The 23,462-nt window shown below is 38.6% G+C and overlaps 1 protein-coding gene across 3 annotated transcripts in view; it reads right to left on the reverse strand.

Annotated features, from left to right (window-relative positions):
- HIPK3 (homeodomain interacting protein kinase 3) overlaps positions 1 to 22,110 on the reverse strand; it is a 98,118-nt gene extending 76,008 nt beyond the window's left edge. Inside the window, exon 1 of one of the 3 annotated variants that reach the window (XM_057748176.1) lies at positions 21,577 to 22,110. The gene's annotated coding sequence lies outside the window, so the exon portion shown is untranslated. Of the gene's footprint in view, positions 1 to 20,717; positions 21,096 to 21,576 lie in introns of those variants that run through there. The other 2 variants (XM_057748179.1, XM_057748177.1) reach the window with 2 other exon arrangements.
- Between the last annotated feature and the right edge of the window lie 1,352 nt (positions 22,111 to 23,462).

Consider the following 23,462-nt stretch of genomic DNA (forward strand, 5'->3'; position numbering starts at 1 on the left):
GAAGGCGATAGAACGGAAGTCTTCAAGGTAACAATACTGTCTATAACCTAGTTTTATGTAAATAACGTTGTTGCAGCTTGGTTTATCCATAGACTTAAAGATTTTGCTCTCATGTATATACTTAGGTTTCATTTTTTCCATTTTTAAAATATTTTCAGGCCCATGAATATTTTGGGGCACAAAGGATATTAAGACATCGATATCCATTCAGAATCATTTTTATTATTTTTGTAACTGAACACCATGCAATCAATATCAGAATTTCATGTCTGTTTCAACTGAAAATTTGTCATTTTATTGAGTGATAAAAGGACATTTTTCTTTAGAGCTTTAAAACTGAAAGATGAGGTATCAAATATAGAGAAGTATGTTAAAAACAAACATCACACTCTCAGAGTGACTGATCAAAGCTATGAATTGTACAACTACTTGTTACTGTAATGTCACTTTAACCATCTTATCTTGGATTAGCTCATAAATACAACTTTACATTAATATTAGTTTATTGTATATATTTTCCAAAACAAATCAGCCCCTGAAATAATTATGGTGATACCACAAAAATGAAAACCTTTAACCAAAAGCTGTATTATTTGGGCTGAAGTTTAAATTCCTACTAACTGACCCAATTTTCAACGTATTTTTCAAATGATAAATGAGTTAATAATCTATGAAAGTTATATCAAAGTCACTTTTTAAATATCTCATAGCTACATCCACTGTGATTATCAAATAATGTTTTAATACTATTTTAATTCTATCTTTACCATACTTGCCCCCGACAACAGATGGTTGGCCTCGTTCTTAGAGTTACAAGTTTGAAATTTAAAGATTCAAATACTTGAGGGAAAAAAAAGTCTAGATACCTTCATTAGTACCCAAACTTTAATTTATGACAACAAAACACATCTGAAACTACCAGTGTTTTTTCTGACATCAAAGACACAGATCATATTTATGGAAGAAATGGAAGAATTGCTAACATAATCCAATGGAAAACTCTTTCATATATTTTCATTTGTACATTCAAATTTGGGGGTAATATTTTTTAAATAATCAAGTCAGTTATTCCAAAATTTAGCCACTCCTTATTTGTTCTTTAACATGTACAACCTACAAAGGTAAAGCAGTTTATAACTCCTTTATATCTTGTATGGACTGAATAGATAACTACCTGCTTCACTTTGGTATGTTTACCCACTTCACCGCACCCGATCCAAAAAGAGATTTACTCTTTAGTGATTTAAAAAAAAAAAAAACAACAAAAAAAGAACGCATGCACACAGACACAAAACTGTCTCCAGTTAGTGATTTCCCAAATTTTTATCCTATAATGACCACCTGTGCATCTATCATGAGAAGTTTATAATGCTATATTTGTCCCTCATTACATTTAAACAATCTCCCATCCACATGCTCTAATTATTCTCCAACTGAGGTGCTAGAATTTCCTCCTAGAAGATAAATACAAAGGGGGGTGGGGGTCTTTCCCTTTTAGTTTAAAATTTATGTTACATTTTTAACAAACTTCTTATAGAAAGGAAGATTTTTTTGTCTTTTTAAAAATATTTTTTTTATTTATTTGGTTACATTTAATTTATTTATTTGGTTGCACCAGGTCTTAGTTGTGCTAGGGGCTCCTTAGTTGTGGCATAAGGACTCAGTTGCGGCATGCACATGGGATCTAGTTCCCTGACCAGGGATCGAACCCGGGCCCCCCTGCATTGGGAGTATGGAGTCTTAACCACTGCACCATCAGGGAAGTCCGGAAGGTTTTCTTTAAGCAAGATACAAAAAGCACAAACTATAAGAGAAAGAGACTGGAAAATGAAAATGTGACTTTATTAAAACTTAAAACATGTATTTATCAAGTGATAACAGAAATAAAGATAAGCCACAGATGGAGAAGACACTGGCAACACACATAACTGACAAAAGATCTAAAGAAGTCATAGCGTGTTTGGCAAAACACAGTAAAAACTGGGTAGAAGGTACGAGCAAGGCAATTCACAGATAAGGAAATACAAGCCAAAAGATTTTTTTTTTTACTTCTCAACCTCATTAGTAATAAAGAAAATACTAATTAAAACTACAATAAGATGCCATTTTAAACCCATCAGGCTGACAAAAGGTAGGACAACACCCAATGCTGAAGAGAAGTAGGGCAGCAGAGACTCTTACAGACTGGGTAGGGCAAGAAGTACAATCACTTCAGAAAGCAGGGTTGAAAATGGACGCGGTCTATAATCTAGCAAGTCTTCTCCTAGGTAAATATCCTGCCTGGAAAAACTCTCATACATAAGTACAACAAAACAGCTAAAATAATGTTCACTGCTGCATAGTGATAAACAGGCTTTTTTATACAACACACACAACTGTGGCTTATAGCACAATCATCATACAGTTATGTACCACAAAAAAAAAAAAGGGTAATGTACTGTTTAAGATGTATCACAATTTCAAAGATGTTGAACATGGGGAAAATTGTGCGTGTTAGAATTAAAGACATGCAGCAAAATGAATTAACTGAAATTACATATATCGACATGGATAAATCTCAAAACAACAATGTAGAACAAGAAACAAGTTGCAGAGGAGCGTGTATCATTTATTTTAAAGCCAACAGCAGACAAACCTATATTGTGGTTTTAGATATATTAAGTATGTGGTAAAAGTATAAAATCATGCATAGAAATGATAAACATGCCAGGAAGAAAGCGAAAAGAAGGGACTTCAACAATAGGAACTATTTTGCACCCAGGGTGGCAGCTGCATAGGAATTGGTTCTATTACTCTCTATACTTTCATAGCCTAAATTTACATTAATTTTTAAACAAAGAAGGGGGGAAAAGTGACCAGAGAATAGAATAACCTCTTTAATTAATTGTATTTTTAAAAGTTAGAAAAATATAACCATTTTAGATATATTTTATTAGCATATTCAATCAGCCATACACTATTTCATCCCATTTTTTCTTTCAATTTTTAAACTTACTTTCACTTCAAATCAAACAAAGACATTTAGAAGCAGGAATATTTAGCAATGAAGTATGTTTTTTCACCAATGAGCTCCTTCTAGCAAGAGGTAAATACATGTATACACATTTAACTAAATCACTAATGAGGGCAGTAACATAAGGATGTGTGAGGCATACATCCTTCTTTGTGAGGGCAAAGAAAAGGGGATGATTAACCTATGCCCTAAAGCAGCACAGAAGGATTCAGTAAGAAGTTAACTTGAGCTAAATTTTGAAGGATAATGGGAAGAAGCCTGCTGTTTAGGAAGGATATTCCAACAGCACAAACCAACAGCAGGTATATGAGCAGAGACTAATGAAAAATATGACATATTAGCTTTGTTTGGCTAGAACAGGGCCCACAAATTATGGTTAGCCAAATTCAACCCAGACTATTTTTGTATGGTCCACAAGCTAAGAATGGTTTTTATATTTTTAAAGATTTTTAAAAAAAGAAAAGCATGCAACAGGGATCATGAGACACTTGCAAAGCTTAAAATATTTCCCATCTAGCCCTTTAAGAAAATTTGCCAGCCTCCACTCTAGAACATAACTTGCCTCCAGTGGAGGGGGCAGCTGGAGAAAAAGATCCTTGAGAAGGAAGACAACCTTAAAAAGAAAGATCATGAAGAACTCTGTCTTCCGTACTAAGGAGCTATGAGGTGCCTCCAAAAGGTTTTAAACAGAAAAATCAATATAATCATCTGTATTTTAGAAAGGTTACTCAGACAAATTTACAAAGGATAAACTGGGAAGAAACAGTAATGGAGGACTTCCCTGGCAATACAGTGGTTAAGAATCCACGCTTCCACTGCAGGGGGGGCGTGGGTTCCACCCTTGGTCATAGAACTAAGATCCCCCATGCCATGCAGCACAGCCAAAAAAAAAAGAAAGAAAGAAAGAAAAGGAAGTTGAAAGACTACTGTAATAATCCACATAATACTTGATCAGAGCCTGAGCAAAGGCAGTAGTAATAGAATGAAAAGTGTACTGATTACCAATAGTTAGCTACAGGTAGCTAAGAGACAGAACCACAGAACTTGGTGAGGAGTGAAGGAAGGAAGGAATTGACAAAACCATTTTTCTGACTTGAAAAACTGATAGCCACATGTTAACCCAAAAAAATTTTTTTAAAGGAGAAATGAGAGAGGAAAATTTTAGACACACTGAGTTTGAGGTACCTTGTGACTTAACCAAAGTTCCCTTAAGTGTAGACTCTTATAAAAAGGCCTGCATTTGGGTAGTTTACTTGGGAAGTTATCCTAGGAGGCACGAGTAAGGGACATGGAGAATAAGTCAGGGAAGAGCGAAAGGCAATTAATAAACATAAAGGAAAGATGGAATTAAAAATTAACTATTTGGCAACAATTATAATCGTTGATTCAAACAAGAATTGTCAATGGGTGCAAAAACTAGTGGGTGAGAAAGCGAGTATATGTATATGTATAACTGAACCCCTTTGCTGTACACCTGAAACTAACACAGCATTGTAAATCAACTATACTCCAACAAAACTTAGGAGAAAAAAGGCTAGTGGGTGAAAGTTTCAAGAATAACAGGATATTGTTGGGAGACAATTCACCATGGATCGCTCATGTTTCTCTATGTCTTGCAAGCAGGGACACTGAATGCTATTTGTTTTGGAGTCTTTTTTCAAGGATATTTGTATAATGAACAGCCTTGGAAATAGAGAGAGCGTCTTCCTCCTGAGGAAAGAGCACGTTGTTTCATGTCCAGGATGACAAAGATAATGACTCCTTCTTGGGTGCATGTCAGGCAGGCTCACCGCCCCTTATAAAAGATCTGAGTTTCCTAAACCTGGGGCTCCTCTCCTGCAGCACAACTCCTCTCGTGCAGGAGTCACCTGGCGCTGTCTGCATCACCCTGTGGGAACTGAGTCGGGGATACAGAGGAAATACTGACACACTGACTACTGCTATCACTGAGTAAGAAAGTCCTTTATCTCTGACCTCAGAGTCTATTTTCGACCAGCAGCCAGGCTAATTTGTTAGCTTGCAAGACCCTTCATGGTTTTTGACAACTACATATTTTCATAGTACATTCCCACAAGATACATACTAATCAAAAGGAAGAAACCAGCAGATGCCACCTTAACCAAGTGATCAACGTTAAAATTACTCGTAATGGGATATATTGACATCACGTGCCTCCTGGTATGATATACGGAGAGGAATACATTTCACTGTGATACTTCTAAGCACAAGAAAACAAACATCCAAACTGAGGGCCATTCTACAAAATAACTGGCAGTATTCTTCAAAATGTCAATGTCAGGAAACAACACAAAGACTGAGAAACTTTTCAGATCACAGAAAACAGACATAAAACAAAACAGTCTTTGCTTTCCCAAAAAAAGTTAGATGTATGTGGACGTCAGGTCTGCAACTTACTTTCAAAAAGTTCAGGGAAAAAAATACAGATATAGAGAGAAATGGTAAAGGTAAATGAGGTAAAATGTTAACATTTGAAACATCTAGGTGAAAAATACACAGGAATTCTTTGCACTATTCCTGTAAATTTTCTGTAGGTCTGAATTTTTGTCAAGTAACAAATTAAACAGAAAAAAATATGAGGGATAGGCATAAAACAACGTTTTTCTTGCACAAGGCTGCTCTTCAAGGGTTGCACATTTGGGAGTGAACTGCTGAATATCTTAGGCATGGCCCAGATCACCTAAAAACTAGAATTGTCAGGCACAGAGCTAGTCTCTGGGATCACGTGCCAGCATTAATTAAAAAAGAAAAAAGTATTCATAAGCAGTGAAAGGAAATCTTTTCATTTGAAAGTATTACTTAATTCACTTTTTTTGGAGCTTATGCAATTTCATTATGCAATTTCTTCAATTAATAGAGACCAAAACTAGTATTTTACTATGTGGTCCAATAAATTCGACTATAAAAGTCTCTTCATTCCTAAAAGACAGAGAACCTCAGTACTACTCTATACAAGGCTCTACAATAGGAATTTAAAAATGGAACTATATGACTAGCAATATTCAGGCAATAAAAAGTAGTATCTAGTCATACTTTCATTTTTCACTTACTCTGTTTAAAGTGCATATTTATAAAACACAAAATAGCATGTCTTCTTAGAAATAAAAGACAGGGTACACTATAAAATAAGTTTTTAGTGTGAAGGCAGTAAATAAGTTTAACTCTTCACTGGTAATTTTAATAGCTATATCATTGAACGGGTCATTTTACCCGTATTATATCCAGGAAATTACTGACACTAAAACAACTCATGTAAGAAATCTTTTCATATAAATGAACCACCACAAACTGTAAAGCTTCATAAAATAAACCTGCTGTCTCAGGTACCTACAAAACATTTATTTGAAAACACTAAACTCTTGGGTATTTTCCAGCACTATTGTGAGCAAAGCATCTAGGGAATGTGCTGACGATAACCCAAACCAGCATGTTAAATAACAAGCTTCATCTGACTTAGCAAAACATTCCAGCTTTTGAAACAGAAAGTGATCTGCTGGACATTTCAAAGCTGCTGGAATTCACTCTGCCAATACAAGTCTTTACTTTAGAAAGGCTAGAAAAGAGTTAATTAAAAACAGTACTTAAGGACTACGCTTACTAAGCATATAATTCTCTAGATTTTTTCAAGCTATATGAAAACCAAAACTCAGAAATGGAAACACTGACAGAAAAGTTGACTAAAAATGAAAAGTTCACCTGAAGCACTCTCTTTATTGAAGTAAATTGTAAGATTAATAATTCAAATCTAGTTTATAAAACAAATACAAAAGTACACTTTATTTAAATTCGTCACACAACATCTGTCAATACCAATACTTACCAATGGATTGTTAGAAAAATTAAACAGCTTTACATCTTTAGGTTATGAACAACTCCCTTACTAGAAAGCCAAATGAATTATTTTCTACTTTGTAGGAAATCTGTCCCAAAAGAACCCCACCACAAAACTTTTATTTCTTATAAAAATCCATGTAACTAGCCTTTAAAGCATGAATTATTACAGATTATGAAGGCAAAGGTCAAATGATCCTTACCAGAATACCTCCTAACCTAAAACACCTCTGAAATAATGCAGAGGAAGTTGAATCGTAAATTAATAACTTGATCAAATGTCCACTGCTGATAAAGCAATATAAAGGGAAAGATTCTGCTGACAGGATTTATGTAAGAGATAATAGTTCAAAGTTCTAAATAAACATTTATAGAATTAAAGGTCAAGTTCTACAAAACTTTTCTAAATTACAGGCTATGCTAAATAAACAACTTTTACATTCTCCTTTTTGTACAGCATTCTACATTCAGTACTACTGAAAGAGTACTATCACTCCAGAGTAATGTATATTACAAGAATTAAAAGTCTAAAAAACCAGTGTGAAATCAGAAAAGAAGCTGCTCCCCCCCCCCCCCCCCCCCCCCCCCCCCCCCCCCCCCGCCCCATGCACACACTAGTAACAGTTTTGCATTTCTAGGAGCTGCAGAGACAAATATTTACAGCTGCCTAAGTTTGATTTTAGGTCTTTTAGTTTTAAAAAAAATCTTTCTTTTTAGAGCTTGAAAAAATAAACTGGAACAAAAAAAAACTATGTATTCTTTCCAAATTATGTTAAGACCCTATATGGTTCTGATGTGACCTACACTGCCAAGTTCAAAGTTGGTTTTTTCTCCCCTACAATTATGTTCTCTCTATTCATATTTGGTTACCAGATATGCCGCTTTATATAAATGCCCTTTTTTAAGGAATTTAGTGAAGTACCTTCAAAAACCTTTCTAAATGCAGAAACTCTTTTGAGTTTCAAAATTTAAATGTCATATACATCTTATGAACTGAGGATGATCTTTCACAATGGCATCAGGAAATCCTGTGCTTCAGGAAACTATGGTATCAAGTGAGAAACAATAGAAGGAACAGAAATGAAACTATGTTAAAAAAAAAATAAAGATCTCATTCTCATGACAAATTTGAGGAAGAGGACAAAGTAGAGATTTACAACAGGTATCCTTAAGAAAGCCAGAAAAAACTAAAGAACAATGTAATTCATAAAGTCTTAAAGAGGAAAGAAAATCAGCTTCTCAAAAGTACTCTCAAAGAAAAGACACTGAATTGTTAGAAATTATTAAAACTGCTTCTGTTTGGCTCTGACTACCTCTAATCATTAACTTCTTAAAGTGATGCATTGTTGGGTTACATGTAATAAGCAATGAACTAAAACTGCAGATTTATATGCATTTAGCAAGGGTCACACAAATATTTCTTCTACAACAAGCTCCACAGAAACACTGGAAAAAAAACTTTTATATTCATGTAAAAAGCCACACTGTCATACAGGATACTATACAATTATATGTATCAGAATTACATAATGATAAGAAAAACATTCAGATTTATCTGGCTAAAGAGGTTTTTTAGTGCCATATAAAAAGATAAAAATATGATTAAGAAAGTTTAATTCACAGAAATAGCCTCACACATATAACAAGACTTGTGGCTGCCAAGGGGGAGAGGAGGATGGATTGGGAGTTGGGATTAGCAGATGCAAACTAGTATATATAGAATCGATAAATAACAAGGTCCTATTATATAGCACAGGGAACTATATTCAATATCCTATAATAAACCATAATGGAAAGAAATGTGAAAAAGACTCTGTGTGTGTGTGTATAAATAAAACGGAATCACTTTGCTGTACTACACAAATTAACACATTATAAATCAACTATACTTCAATAAAATAAATTTTTTAAAACAGGAAGTTTAATTCAGATTGAAGTTGCCTAAGTAATATCTAACACATTAAATTAAGCTATTTTTTTTAAGGCTAGCTATTGATCCCATGGCATAAAATAAACACACTAAATCATTTGAAAACGGCCACAAAGTAGTTATAGTTTACTGATGAGCAACTTATCCTGAGATAATAACTAAAAATTTCTTATTGGCCAAAACTGACCTCATGCCATTTTTCAGGCAATTGCATAAGAGGCTAGATAAAACCTCAGCTATAAAAGTAAGGATTACATATTAATTATACATGATGAATATGCCAAAATGGTTATTTTATAAAAACGTTATCAATTAAAATGTTATTCACAGAAACCTTGCAAATTCAAAGAGTAAAAATTATCACTAAGCCATTATCATTACCTGAAATCAGACTGCTAAAATGAGTAGACTAGACTAAGGTGAAAATTAACATTCTGCCACAAAAACATGAAAAGATATACATTGTTCACTCCGGGAAGAGGTGGGATTTCATTATGGCAATCATTTTTAAATTATTCAATTACTATAAATTACAAAATACTCAAGAAAAAGAATCTATTTCCCTCATATCATTCTAATGTATGTTTTACCACACATGCTTATAATCATAATACATGTGTAGCCTGATGTCAATTTGTTCTCTTATAGGAAATCTTTACTATTGTTTTAAACAGCAGCATAATATTCTACCATATGTGCATATCATAAGTTGCTAGACTGCTTTTTTCCCAGTTTCTTTCACCATATTTATAAAGTTATAAAGAACACTTTCATATCGTTTTTATACATACTTAATTTTCTTAATATGGATTTCCAAAAAGGAGATTTGATAAAAACTGACGGATTTTGTTTTGCAAAGTGCCGTTATGGCTGGTTTTTATTGCTTGTTTGTGTGTTCTAATGCACCCACCAGAAAAAACTCTAAAACAAAGTTTCAAACATAAAACCACAATAGAAAGGAGTAAGGACACCAAAGAGGAAATGCAGAAAAAGGAACAAATTTGGAAATAAGATAACCACCTCAGTTTGAGCTACTGTAGAGGAAAAATATGGAGTTCAATAGACAGTTTAAAAGATGAGCTGGAAGCTCAGAACTGAATAGGTAGGTACACTATGGACGCAATCATCTGGAGGAATACACAGACTATGAATAAAAGAAAACTACCGGAGAGCTTAGTGGGAGCAACTTCACTAGAGTAGCATGGACAGAGAACTACACTTGCCAAGAGCTAAGAAATGAATAGAAATTCAAGTCGAGGCTAGAGTACACATTAAGAAGTATGGAAGAAATAGAGTAGGGAAGCTAGATCCACAGACCTGGGGAGGCACAAGTAAAAGATGGCTGCTTAAGTATCCCAGATACCTGACCATTTTAAAAGACTGAAGAAAAAAGGATCAAGAAAAAGGGGGAAATTGAAGTTATAGGACAGGTTGGAGATGCCGAAAAACACAATTCAGGATGAAATCCACAAGGAAGAATAGGAAGTAATCTTGGAGGGAAGGAGATAGTTCTTTTCCTGATAGAGTAGTCAAAACACAAAGTGGATACTGGTAGAAGTTATGCTCAGAGGTAGAGGGATGGAAATCTGGAGGAAGTCATGCCTGTTGACCTCTACATAAGAAACAGACTTGGGACTTCCTAGGTGGCACAGTGGTTAAGAATCAGCCTGCCAATGCAGGGGAAATGGGTTCGAGCCCTGCTCTGGGAAGATTCCACATGCCATGGAGCAACTAAGCCTGTGCGCCACAACTATTGAGCCTGTGCTCTAAAGGCAGTGAGCCACAACTATTGAGCCCGTGTGCCGCAACTATTGAAGTCCACGCACCTAAAGCCCGTGCTCCACAACAACAGAAGCCACTACAATGAGGAGCCCATGCACTGCAATGAAGAGTAGCCTCCGCTCACAGCAACTAGAGAAAGCCCGTGTGTAGCAACGAAGACCCAACAAAGCCAATAAGTAAAATAAAATAAATAATTTTTTTTAAAAAAGAAACAGAATCATCTGCTAGAATTAAGGAGGTCAGGGGAAGGGTAGGGTTTTGAGAAGTCAAATGTGTTTATGACACATTCAGGTATCTGTCAAGCTACTCAATAAAGATGCTATCCTTTCATTAAAGGATATAAGTAGAATACAGAATGCCTGTATTTGATTACTTTTGTAATAATTATATTTGATTCCCCCATGTCAAGTAGGCACTTTAGGAGATATAAAGTCTCTGACCTCAAGGAACAGTTCAGATACTATTTTATATTTTTTAATGTAACCCTTCCCCACAAGGTAAAGCATTAAGTTATAAATACTTAATACTTTCAATAGGTTATAAATTGGTATCTCATTTTCTTCCAGTCAGATTAACAGGGAACAATTTCAAGCTAGATATACCTTCAGATATGAGATACTTTAAACAGATTTTTGCAAGTTACAAAGTAGCCACTAGAAATACTTTCAACAACAGCCACAGTAGGCTTAGACAAGGCAACTCACAAGGCAAGCATTCCAACTATTCAAAAGCTATTGGCAGCAACTATACTCCAATTTAAAAAAAAAAGGCTATTGGCAAACCAATTATGTTATAGTCCCTAACACCCTACGTAACTTTCCACGCAGAATTCAATTTTAGGGAATTCCCTGGCGTGGCAGTCCAGTGGTTAGGACTCAGTGCTTTCACTGCTGGGGCCCGGGTTCAATCCTGGGTCAGGGAACTAAGACATGGCAAGCCAGCGAGGTGCAGCCAAAAAATAAATAAATAAAACCAAGAATTCAACTCTAAATACACATATACAAAATACCAAAATGTTACCAAATTGTCAAAATTCATTAAGAATATATCATAAATTTGGGTCTGAATCCTTGCTCCATGAGAGAAAAAAAAAAGGAATATATCATATACAATTATAATAAGAGCAACACAAAACAATACTTGCCCTTTGCATGACTTTAAGGACCCCAAGTTAGACTTCTGATTTATACAAATTAAGTACACAAATAATATCCCCTCTGAGCAGTGGTTTCAAAATAAGTCACAGCTAGCAATTTCAATATTTTTAAAAGTACTTTAAAATGGAATCCTACCTATACCCTGTTTTCACCTATTTGCTTTCCACAGGTGGCAAAGGAATGAGATTTGGAGAGTTCTGTACTCCAAATTGAGAAGGTAATAATACAGTTAGAAAACTCAAACCTATAACAACTTTCTCAGGCAATGCAAGAATTGTGCATGTCCAAAAAGAAAAACCATGAGAGAACAACAAAACTAGATTAACCACACTTGAGAAATGACCCTCTCCTTCATTTAAATTAACACATACCACGCCTCTACAAGGCAATTACACTACTAAACTGGTTAGACTTGACGGAAAGCTTATCACAAAAATAAAGTTCATAGAATCTACTTCCTCAAAGCAGGGATCATGATTTCTTACTCTCTCCACTCATAGCACAGTACACCTTGCACTTAATGGGCACTCAAACATTGTTTTACCTGCCATAATAAAATTTCACTTATTTGTGGTCAGTCTGTGATCCAGCTTCAAAAAAAAAATGTTTAAAGCACACTAACCAGATTAAAAAGCTAATACTTTTGAACCCAATACTATTCTTATCTAACTCAAAATACAAAACTACAACTAATGTACTATAGAGATACTTGTACTATTCTCCACTGAAACTGATTACAAATTGGCCCCAAACATGTTTGTTTTGTTTTGAAAATGTAGGGAAGCATAGGCTATCTAGCACATAGCCTGTAATTTTCATTGTGATTTTAAGTCACTGTACCCTATTTAATCTCAATAGAAGTTGTAATAAATTACAGATTTAAAGCCCTCAGAAGTATTAAGTTATATTCTTTAAAAAAAAGTCTCTAGAAAGTAAGGTTCAATTTTCAGTATGTTATCAGTCCATCTAATTTATTAACTATTTAAGACTGTAGCATTATTTATCTAAAGTAGTATAGTTTACCAAACCTACAAGACTCTTGTATTATTAAACAGATAACACACAGTCAAACATATATACAAATGAAATTTTTATGCCTTTAAAATAACTGCTTTATAGGTGAAGAAATATTTTCTAAGCAAGTTATTTTCTGCAAAGTTTACCACTTTCTTAAAAACTGTAACACATTTTAATTTATGAATAATATACAACAAACTAGGAAGAAGCTGAGCTTAATTAAACTTAATATAAATGTTTTTAGTAAATCAAGTACTTTTTTTAATTTCTAAAAGGGAAAGAGTGGCTAGTCAAATGCAGCCAAGTTTTATATTTCCTGTCAAGTTCTAAGACAATTTTCTTGGTAAGCCATTTGTAATCAAATATAATTTATAATAAATGACTACAAAATTTTAAGGGGGGTAGAGAGTGATGTATTCTGTTGATTTATTTCAATATCTATCAAGCCTAAACAATTTTCTTTCCAATTAGAAAAGATGCTCCAGCATTAATAATTATACAAAATAATTTATCTGACCACCCCGGCAATCCTTTATTTTCAACATGAGCAAGAGTCATACTAAATAATCAGTCTTTCACAATTTAGATCCCTACCTAAATGAAAAAGTAGAGCTCAAAGGAGCAAAGTACTATATTTCTCTTTATTCTTCTCTAAATCTCCACTTCTTAGGTGTAAACTTTTTGTTTTAAAAAAAAAAAAGACAAAGCAGCAAAGAAAATGCAACATGAAAAAGTATCTGGAAATCTAATCTTTAAAAGAAGAGATGTTTATCTCAGAAGTTAAAAATGAACTGTGTGACAGAGAAGTCTGGGTTTTAGTTCAGTTTGAAAAACCTAGATTCATCTATTACGTGCACTGTAGTTTTTATTTTTAAGGATCTCCAAAAACTAAAAATATTATTCTTATAAGTCAAACTCATCTTAATGGCAATAATATGTTCTGTGCTCTTCACACCTCTTATTTCAAGATAGGTCTGTAACATAAGTTTTTTGTTGTTGTTGTTTTACCTTTTTTTTTTTTTTGCCTGCATGGGTCTTCATTACTCCACGTGGGCTTTCTCCAGCTGTGGAGAGAGCAGGGGCTACTCCTCATTGCAGTGCACGGGCTTCTCAGTGCGGTGGCTTCTCTTGTTGTAGAGCACAGACTCTAAATACAGGGGCTTCAGTAGTTGCAACACACAGGCTCAGTAGTTGCAGCACTCAGGCCTAAGAGCACATGGGCTTCAGTAGTTGCAGCACGTGGGCTCAACAGTTGTAGCTAGAGGGCTCTAGAGCACAGGCTCAGTAGTTGCTCCGAGGTTTGTGGGATCTTCCCGGACCAAGGATCAAACCCATGTCCCCTGCATTGGCAGGCGATTCTTTACCACTTTGCCACCAGGGAAGTCCCAAGTTTTGTGGTTTTTTTCCAATTGTACAGAAAGTTTATCTTGCCTAAATTCTACACCAAGGGAAATAAATTGGGGGGCAGGGATTTAAAACCTGATCAAAGATGATAAACAGATATTATTTCACAAGATTGATCATTCGGCAGGTGTCAATGGCATATTCATAATCTTTCCTCCAAGCTACTACAATATTTCACTGACTTTATAACTAAGAGAACTCTGGTTTCTAGCAACTTGAGCATTTAAATTAAAACGGATTTCTAAGTCTTCCAAATCCAATTAAACCACCCCCACTACAGCCCAGCTTTCTCTAACTCATATGCCCCCCTACCTTCCCTCCCACTCAGTCTCCCTTAGAAGTAAAAAATTCTCCCGAAATTTGAGAAATTGTTTGGGTCAAAACAAAATACATTTAAAGTAAAAAGAAAAATTATCCTTGGTTTGTTTCATTTCAGACTTTTGTTAGAAAAAGACAGCTTTCTAAAGCATTCAGTTGGCATTAACTACTAAATATAAAAGACAAAGTAAATCAGTTTAATGACTTAACTGTCCCCAAACTACAAACGCCACCCTAAAAATACAGTATTTCCAATACTCATCCAGTTCTTTTAATTTTCACACAAGCGGTAAGAGCAGAGGCTCTAACACCCTAGCATACAGTGTGTATGCTTCAGAATCTAGGCAATATGTTGCCTTTGTGTAGTGACACATGGCCCAAGTATCAACTGAGGAGGACAGCCCGATATGCTAAATCAGTCAAGGTCTAATTCCACAAACATTTAAGTAAAATGTGTAACATACATCCTCTAAATATCTGTTCCAGCTTGGTCCTAACAGTGATTAAGATAAAGTCCAAAACAACAGCTGTGACAAGGCTACTGCAGCACACTAACACTGAACTGCTCTTCCCCAAACCACTCTTAATCATAACAATGCAAACAAAAGAAGTGGACTGTATTTCCTCAAGTCAGTCGTATGACTGCTCTGGCTATCCTAAAATCCTCCACTGATTCAAAACTTCTATTCCAAATCCACATCCCCTATATTCAACTTATGTTAAATGCTTAAAGTACTAGACAAGATATATTTTTTTAAGCAGTTGAATGCAGAACCAGTAAAGACATTTCAAATAACTTATTAGACTTACATATCTATCACACAAAAAGGGTTACTTACCCATGGCAAAGCTTTTAGCAAGTGGGGGGGAGTGGGGGGTGGGGGGGGTCACCTTTTAAAAAGTAACAAAATACACTGATAGGTTCCTTGATTTTAACAAAGTTCTAGGAGTTCCTCATCAAAAGTAACTTCCAAGTTAAATATACCCCATTGGGAGTTTCAACTTCAGATATTAGGAAATTAGGACAGCTGCAAACTCAGAAATTTTACATGAAGATTCTTTTCCACAGCAACAATATAATCATGTAGCAAGTTATTTTATGTCCTTTAATAGTTAAGAGGCAAGAATAATTCTGGAGGGATATTTTAAATACGGAAAATTTCAGTTCCTTAGAATACGCTGAAATCTAAATATTGCCATGACACTTTTCATCTCCAAATTCAAACGTATGTAAAGTTGCAATGGAAACTACATTTTTAAAACCTCTGAATTAACTAACCACCGATAATGCAATTCTAATCTACTATATTATCACCCTCCATGGTGAACTGCTACAATCAGAAAAGCAGATGAGGACTTCCTAGGTGGCACAGTGGTTAAGAATCTGCCTGCCAATGCAGGGAACACAGGTTCGATCCCTGCTCCAGGAAGATCCCACATGCCAAGGAGCAGCTAAGCCCCTGTGCCAAAAAAAAAACATAAGCAGATGAAGAAAGTTAACTTCAAAAGTTACCAGAGTAAGTCATTCTAATATTCAAATGGATAATAACATGCAAACAAGTATTCCATTCAATGGATGGGAAACAGGCTTGGGAAGCACCATTTTAGCGCTCTGAAATTTACATCTTCCTATTCTGCCCTTCCATACACATGCCCTCAATGTTGATGTATCAAATATTTAAAACAAAGCTCAATCAAAAGTTCACTTGACAGCTGTTGCTATTTTAAGTTGCAAGAAAAAAAAAAAAAGGCTTTCCAACCATATGCCAATAAATTGGATAACCTGGAAGAAATGGATAAATTCTTAGAAAAGTACAATCTTCCAAGACTGAATCAGGAAGAAATAGAAAATATGAATAGACCAATCACAAGTACAGAAATTGAGACTGTGATTAAAAATCTCCCAACAATCAAAAGTCCAGGGCCAGATGGATTCACAGGCGAATCCTATCAAACATTTAGGGAAGAGCTGACACCTATCCTTCTCAAACTCTTCCAAAATACAGCAGAAGGAGGAACACTCCCAAACTCATTCTACGAGGCCACCATCACCCTGATACCAAAACCAGGCAAAGATGTCACAAAAAAAGAAAATTACAGGCCAGTATCACTGATGAATATAGATGCAAAAATCCTCAACAAAATACTTGCAAACAGAATCCAACAGCACATTAAAAAAGATCATACACCATGATCAAGTGGGGTTTATCCCTGGGATGCAAGGATTCTTCAATATACGCAAATCAATCAATGTGATACATCATATCAACAAATTGAAGGATAAAAACCATATGATCATCTCAATAGATGCAGAAAAAGCTTTTGACAAAATTCAACATCCATTTATGATAAAAAAAAAAACTCTCCAGAAAATGGGCATAGAAGGAAATTACCTCAACGTAATAAAAGTCATATATGAGAAACCAAAAGCCAACAACATCGTTCTAAGTGGTGAAAAACTGAAAGCATTCCCTCTAAGAACAGGAACAAGACAAGGGTGCCCACTCTCACCATTATTATTCAACATAGTTTTAGAAGTTTCAGCCACAGCAATCAGAGAAGAAAAAGAAATAAAAGGAATCCAAATTGGAAAAGAAGTAAAATTGTCGCTCTTTACAGATGACATATTATACATGGAAAACCCCAAAGACTCTACCGGAAAACTGCTAGCACTAATCGATGAATTTAGTAAAGTAGCAGGATACAAAATTAATGCTCAGAAATCTCTTGCATTCCTATACCCTAACAACAGAAGAGCAGAAAGAGAAATTAAGGAAACTCTCCCATTTACCATTGCAACAAAAAGAATAAAATACCTAGGAATAAACCTGCCTAAGGAGGCAAAAGACCTGTATGCAGAAAAGTATAAGACACTGATGAAAAAAATCAAAGACGACACAAACAGATGGAGGGACATACCATGTTCTTGGAAGCATCAACACTGTGAAAATGACTATCCTATCCAAAGCAATTTACAGATTCAACCCAATCCCTATCAAATTACCGAGGGCACTTTTCACAGAACTAGAACAAGAAATCTTACAATTTGTATGGAAACGCAAAAGACTCCAAATAGCCAAAGCAATCTTGAGAAGGAAAGATGGAGTTGGTGGAATTAGGCTTCCTGACTTCAAACTATACTATAAGGCCACAGTGATCAAAACACTATGGTACTGGCACAAAAACAGAAAGGAAGATCAATGGACCAGAATAGAGAACTCAGAGGTAAATGCAAGCACATACGGGTACCTTATCTTTGACAAAGGAGGTACGAATATACAATGGAAAAAAGACAGCCTCTTCCATAAGTGGTGCTGGGAAAATTGGACAGCAACATGGAAAGGAGTGAAATCAGAACACTTCCTAACACCATACACAAAAATAAACTCCAAATGGATTAAAGACCTACATGTAAGGCCATACACTATAAAACTCCTGGAGGAAAACATAGGCAGAACACTCTATGACATCCATCAAAGCAAGATCCTTTTGGACCCACCTCATAGAATAAAGGAAATAAAATCAAGAATAAACAAATGGGACCTCATAAAACTTAAAAGCTTTTGCACAGCGAAAGAAACCATAAACAAGACAAGAAGGCAACCCTCAGAATGGGAGAAAATACTTGCCAACGAAGCAACAGACAAAGGATTAATCTCCATAATATACAAGCAGCTCATGCAGCTTAATACCAAAAAAGCAAATAACCCAATCCACAAATGGGCGGAAGACCTAAATAGACATTTCTCCAAAGAAGACATGCAGATGGCCAACAAACACATGAAAAGATGCTCAACATCACCAATCAACAGAGAAATGCGAGTCAAAGCCACAATGCGGTTATCACCTCACACTGGTCAGAATGGCCATCATCAAAACATCTAGAAACAATAAATGATGGAGAGGGTGTGGAGAAAAGGGAATTCTCCTGCACTGTCGGTGGGAATGTAAGTTGGTACAGCCACTATGTAAAACAGTTTGGAGGATCCTTAAAAAACTAAAAATAGAACTACCACATGATCCAGTAATCCCACTACTGGGCATATACCCAGAGAAAACCATAATCCAAAAAGAAACATGTACTGTAATGTTCACTGCAGCACTATTTACAATAGCCAGGACATGGAAGCAACCGAAATGCCCATCAACAGATGAATGGATAAAGAAGATGTGGCACATACATACAATGGAATATTATTCAGCTATAAAAAGGAATGAAATGGAGCTATATGTAATGAGGTGGATAGACCTAGAGTCTGTCATACAGAGTGAAGTAAGCCAGAAAGAGAAAAACAAATACTGTATGCTAACTCATATATACGGAATCTAAAAAAAAAAAAAAAAATGGTGCTGATAAACCCAGTGACAGGGCAAGAATAAGGATGCAAATGCAGAGAATGGACTGGAGGACATGGGGTTGGGAGGCGAGGGGCAAAGGGAAAGCTGAGACGAAGTGAGAGAGTAGCACAGACATATATACACTACCAACTGTAGAATATATAACTACGGGAAGTTGCTGTATATAACAAAGGGAGATCAACTCGATGATGGGTGATGCCTTAGAGGGCCAGGACAGGGAGGGGATATGGGGATATATGTATAAATACAGCTGATTCACTTTGGTGTACCTCAAAAAAAAAAAAACTTTCAATAACCTGCATTCAACAAATACTTAAGCGCCCTGCCATACTAGTTACAGCAACCTACCTCTGTAATTTGCACCCTGTTTTATGATACCCCATGACAGAACACCCAAAAAATTAAGATAGTACGATCTGAAGCTTCTTTCCAAACATGTTTACAAGAAGAATTATCTCATAAAAACCATCCACTTTTATGTGACTCTAAAACTCCATACCCAGAAGCCAATGACCGGTTTATAAGCAAGATAATGACAAGTTCAATGGAAACGGTATTATGACAATAAACTAAGGCAGGCTCACCAGCTTGCCTAATATGTATGTTTAGCTACTGTAGTCAGCAATGTCCAAATATAAATCTGAAACATTTAATGCTGGTTCTGTTCTAGATTTCAAGCTCATTTTATCTTTCTAAAACATCGTTTTAATCTAAGGCACTCCACAAAGAAATTTTTAAATATAGTCCCTAGAGTATAAAAAAATTAAAGAACAAATTAAATTATTCAATGTTCCCATAAATACTAAAAAAAACCAACCTGCACACAGTGAAATGCCCAAAGTATCAAGTATATCAGCACACCTTTACCTTAACACAAATTAAAAACAAGTTTCAAAAATAAAAGAAAAATAAACCTCAACCACGTTAAGCATCATATTTCATAAATAAGAGTTCCCTATACTTAAGGAAAGCACCCATAAATATATCAAGAAATACATTGTTGACTTACAAGTAAGTACCTTCATTTGGTTGGTTACATTTCGATTACTCTTAAATAACATATGAAGACATAAGGTAACCGACAAAACTATAAAAACTATGTTTCAAAAAAAGGTCAGTCTTATTTTGTTTACTTAAATACTAAGTTTAATCATGACCTATCAAAATCTTATCATGGCTCATTGTATAAAATTAGCACCGCGCTTGCAAGCATAAGCAGAATCTAGACTTATCAAACATATGGTGAGGCTTGCCTAGCTTCTGAAAAATCAAATAAGAATGCAGGATTAAAATGTCTTTAGTTGGGTAACAAACAAAAACTCACCGATCCTGCTTAAACGTTTTCAACAAAAAATTTGATCAAGAACCTCTTAAAATTTTAAAGGGCCCAGCAATTAAATCTTGGAAATAAACTGAAATGGTTTAAATATAAATCCTTCCGCTACAGCAGCTACACCTAACAAGCAAATACCTAAAATAGAAAAGAGAGGAGAAAAAAAAAAATTCACCCGCATCGCCAAACTACTAGAAGGTATGCATAAACACAGGCACAAACTGGTTTACCAACTAACTCTCCTGGCCCTAGACCAGAGAGACATCAAAGTTGACAACAGAACCAATCATGAGCTCTCCCTGTAAACCGGACGACAATCTGAAAAACTTCACTGTTGTTCACAGAAGCTCCTTTCAATGAGAAGCAGCGAACGACAGGTGGGAAAATAAATTCTACCAGGGCAGCAAGAGGTTGTGCGCACACGGTTCAAGGACTGAACGTGTCGCGGCTGCTCTGTAACCGGTCCAGGGTAATTTACACACACACCCTTCAGCGCAATTCCTCAAGCTAAGCGGTAAGATGGGAAAACAACCGGCTCCGCCGAGGGCCACGTACCATTTTAAGACAGCCGTCTCCCTCCCGACAGGAAAGCAGGCATTCTCGCTCATCCGAAGTCTCTCCGCGAGCTCCCCCGGCGCCGCGAAGGGAAGCGGGCGGCCGCCACCGTAACGAGAGACGCCGGCAACAGCCCCGCCGCGCGGCCGCCACGCCTTCCTCCGGCCGCGGCGGGGGACGCGGAGCGGCGGCTCACATTTCCCCTCCCCAACAATCACACGCACTCACGTCCCCGGAGCTGACACCCTGCACGCCCGCCGCTCGGCGACGCCGGGGTCTGGGCCACAAAGCCAGGCACGCAGCCATCGGCCGCGGCCGCTCGAGTTGCGTGCGTGCGTGTGCTTGCGTTTGTTCCCCTCCATGAAGGACGAGAGGTCTCCGTAGTGACCGCCCAGGCTGCGGTGAGGGAAGAGGCCCCCCGCGGGACTAAACAAAACTTCGGTTGCTGGGAAGAGCCATTGCGCAACCCTGGCAGGGGGCGGCGGCGGCCGCCCGGCGCGGCCCGGCCCGGCCCAAGCGCGGCTTCCCGGAGGCTGCGCCAGCGCGCGCCGGGAACACGCGCGGCCCCCGCGTCGGGCGGCCTCGGGCCTGGGGCGCCCCCGCCTCCAAGGAGACGCCTGAAGCCGCCACCCGGCGGGGGCCGGGGCGGAAGCGCGGAGCACGGGCGCACGGGAGGTGCGGGTGGGGGGGGCAGGACTCGCGATGGGTGCGGGCCGCTCCAGGGGCGTCGGGCCCGGGAGGGTCCGGGGAGGCGCCCGCTGCCCGCCCCCCCCCCCCCACGAACGCAGGCGCGGCCGCTGGGGCCGGTCCCCCCGCCCCGCGGTGGGGGAGCCCCTCGCCCCTCGCCCTGTTCCCTTACCTTCCTAGAGGCCTGCGCTCTCTCCTCTTCGGGCGGCCGCAGCCCTGAGCATGTCCGGGGTGGGTGCGGGGCCGTGTCGGGGACAGGGAGCCAGGCGCTTCAGCAGGCGGCACCACCCAGTCCGGGCTCAGCCCCTCTCCGCGGCCGCTGCCATCTTGTCCTGGCGGCTGAGAGGAAACGGCGAAACACCCTCCCCCGACCGCTGCTGCTGCTGCTGCTGCTGCTGCTCTGGCTGCTGAGCGCCGGGCCCGTGTCCCTCATCTTCCTTCCCGGGGACCTGGGGTGGGGATGGCTCGGCTCGGGCGAGGGGCGGTGAGAGGCCGGCCGGCCGGCCTCGGACTGCTGGGGCCTACGGGCGGCGCGGGGTGCGGGGCCCGCGGCGACCGGGGCCCATTCCTGACGTCCCCGCCGAGAGAGGAGAAGGGAGACAACCGGGAGCGGCGGCGACGACGGGGCCCGCGGCTTGGTCTCCTCCGGTCGCCGCGCTGCCGGCAGTCGTCACGGAGGCGGCTGCCGCCGGCCGCCCCAGTCTCGGGCCCCTCCTCCGCGCCCGCCGGCCTGGGTCGCCGCCTCCGCAGCGCCACCGCCCGCCCGGCCGCTCTGCGCGCCGAGCCCAGGCGGCCCCGCTCGGCTCGGGCCGCGGTGCCTCCGCGAAGCCCCTCCCCGGGGCCCGCCCGCGGCCGCGCCCTTGTATGGATAGCTTCGGGCGCGCCTGGCGGCCGGCGTGGGTCCGACCCCGAGCTCCCTCTCGCGCCGGCGCCCCCTCTGCTGTTCCGAACCTCACTCTCAGGCCCACTCAGCCAAAAATGTATATTTTTAAAAGATCCTAACACCAAAGTCAGGATGAAAACGCGGAAGCGGATTTTACAGGCCTTTCGGGATCCCGTATTCATAGTTTCCCCTGTCACCCCTTTGGGATCTGTTTCTTGGCGGGTTTTGTTTTTGTTTTTTGTTTTTAAGATCTAATAATAACCAAAGGCGAAATGCTTAAAGTGAACAATCCCAGTCTAAAATAGGTCCTTCCCGCTCCCCCATCCCAAAGAGTCAAGAGAAGTGTAAAATCAGGTTAAAGAACAAGGAAAAGACCCTCGTGGAAATTTTCCAAGAGCATCCCTACGGCCCAAACCCCCGTAAATACGAAGTTCACCCACCTCTGCGCTGATAATTCTCCATCAAGACAGTCAGTTCCACTCCCGGAGACTAGTTATATCTCCCTCCTGGAGACTAGGAAATCAACAGAATGGCCCATCTCAACGTAATCATGGAACCATAGAATTTTAGAGATGAAAGCACTTTAGAGATCCTTGGTCCAAACGCTTTTTAAGTAGGGCAGGGGTTCAAAGAAGTGTAAGTGACCTACCCAAGGTTATGCAGCCAAGCCCTGGTCTGCACTCCCTTGCTCCTTCTCGTCCCTATCAAACAACTGACCTTCTAAGTGCAATTCAGAATTAATCTTTTTAAATATTCTTTTCCTCTGTTTCTTTTGTCTTGAGTTAGTGTTTAACCTTTGGGAACACCTTTCTCTGAGGAGTGGAAGTCCCCTTCACTAGGTGGATCGAATCTACCGCACAAGTCTTTATCCACAGACATTTTCTATTGCAGTAACTGAGGTAGGGAAAAGGGCGTGGCAATTTGCTGCATATTTAATTCCACACCTTGACTCCCTGCTGCTTTTCACACGGGGAGAAGAATAGTATTTTGAAGGATGCCTTTAAAAGAGAAAATGATAGTATGCCCTGAGGCGGAAGGAAATAACATTTTCGAATGACAGTTTTCTTCAAGTTAGGGAGGATAACCAGTCGCAAAGGTTTCCAAAATAGAAAAACAAAACACCGACTGTTTCTCAGATAGCAGCATATTAGCCATTCCTTTTTACTTAGTATTTT

The sequence above is a fragment of the Hippopotamus amphibius genome, chromosome 9, assembly GCF_030028045.1.
Source record: "Hippopotamus amphibius kiboko isolate mHipAmp2 chromosome 9, mHipAmp2.hap2, whole genome shotgun sequence".
NCBI classification, from domain to species: Eukaryota; Metazoa; Chordata; class Mammalia; order Artiodactyla; family Hippopotamidae; genus Hippopotamus; species Hippopotamus amphibius.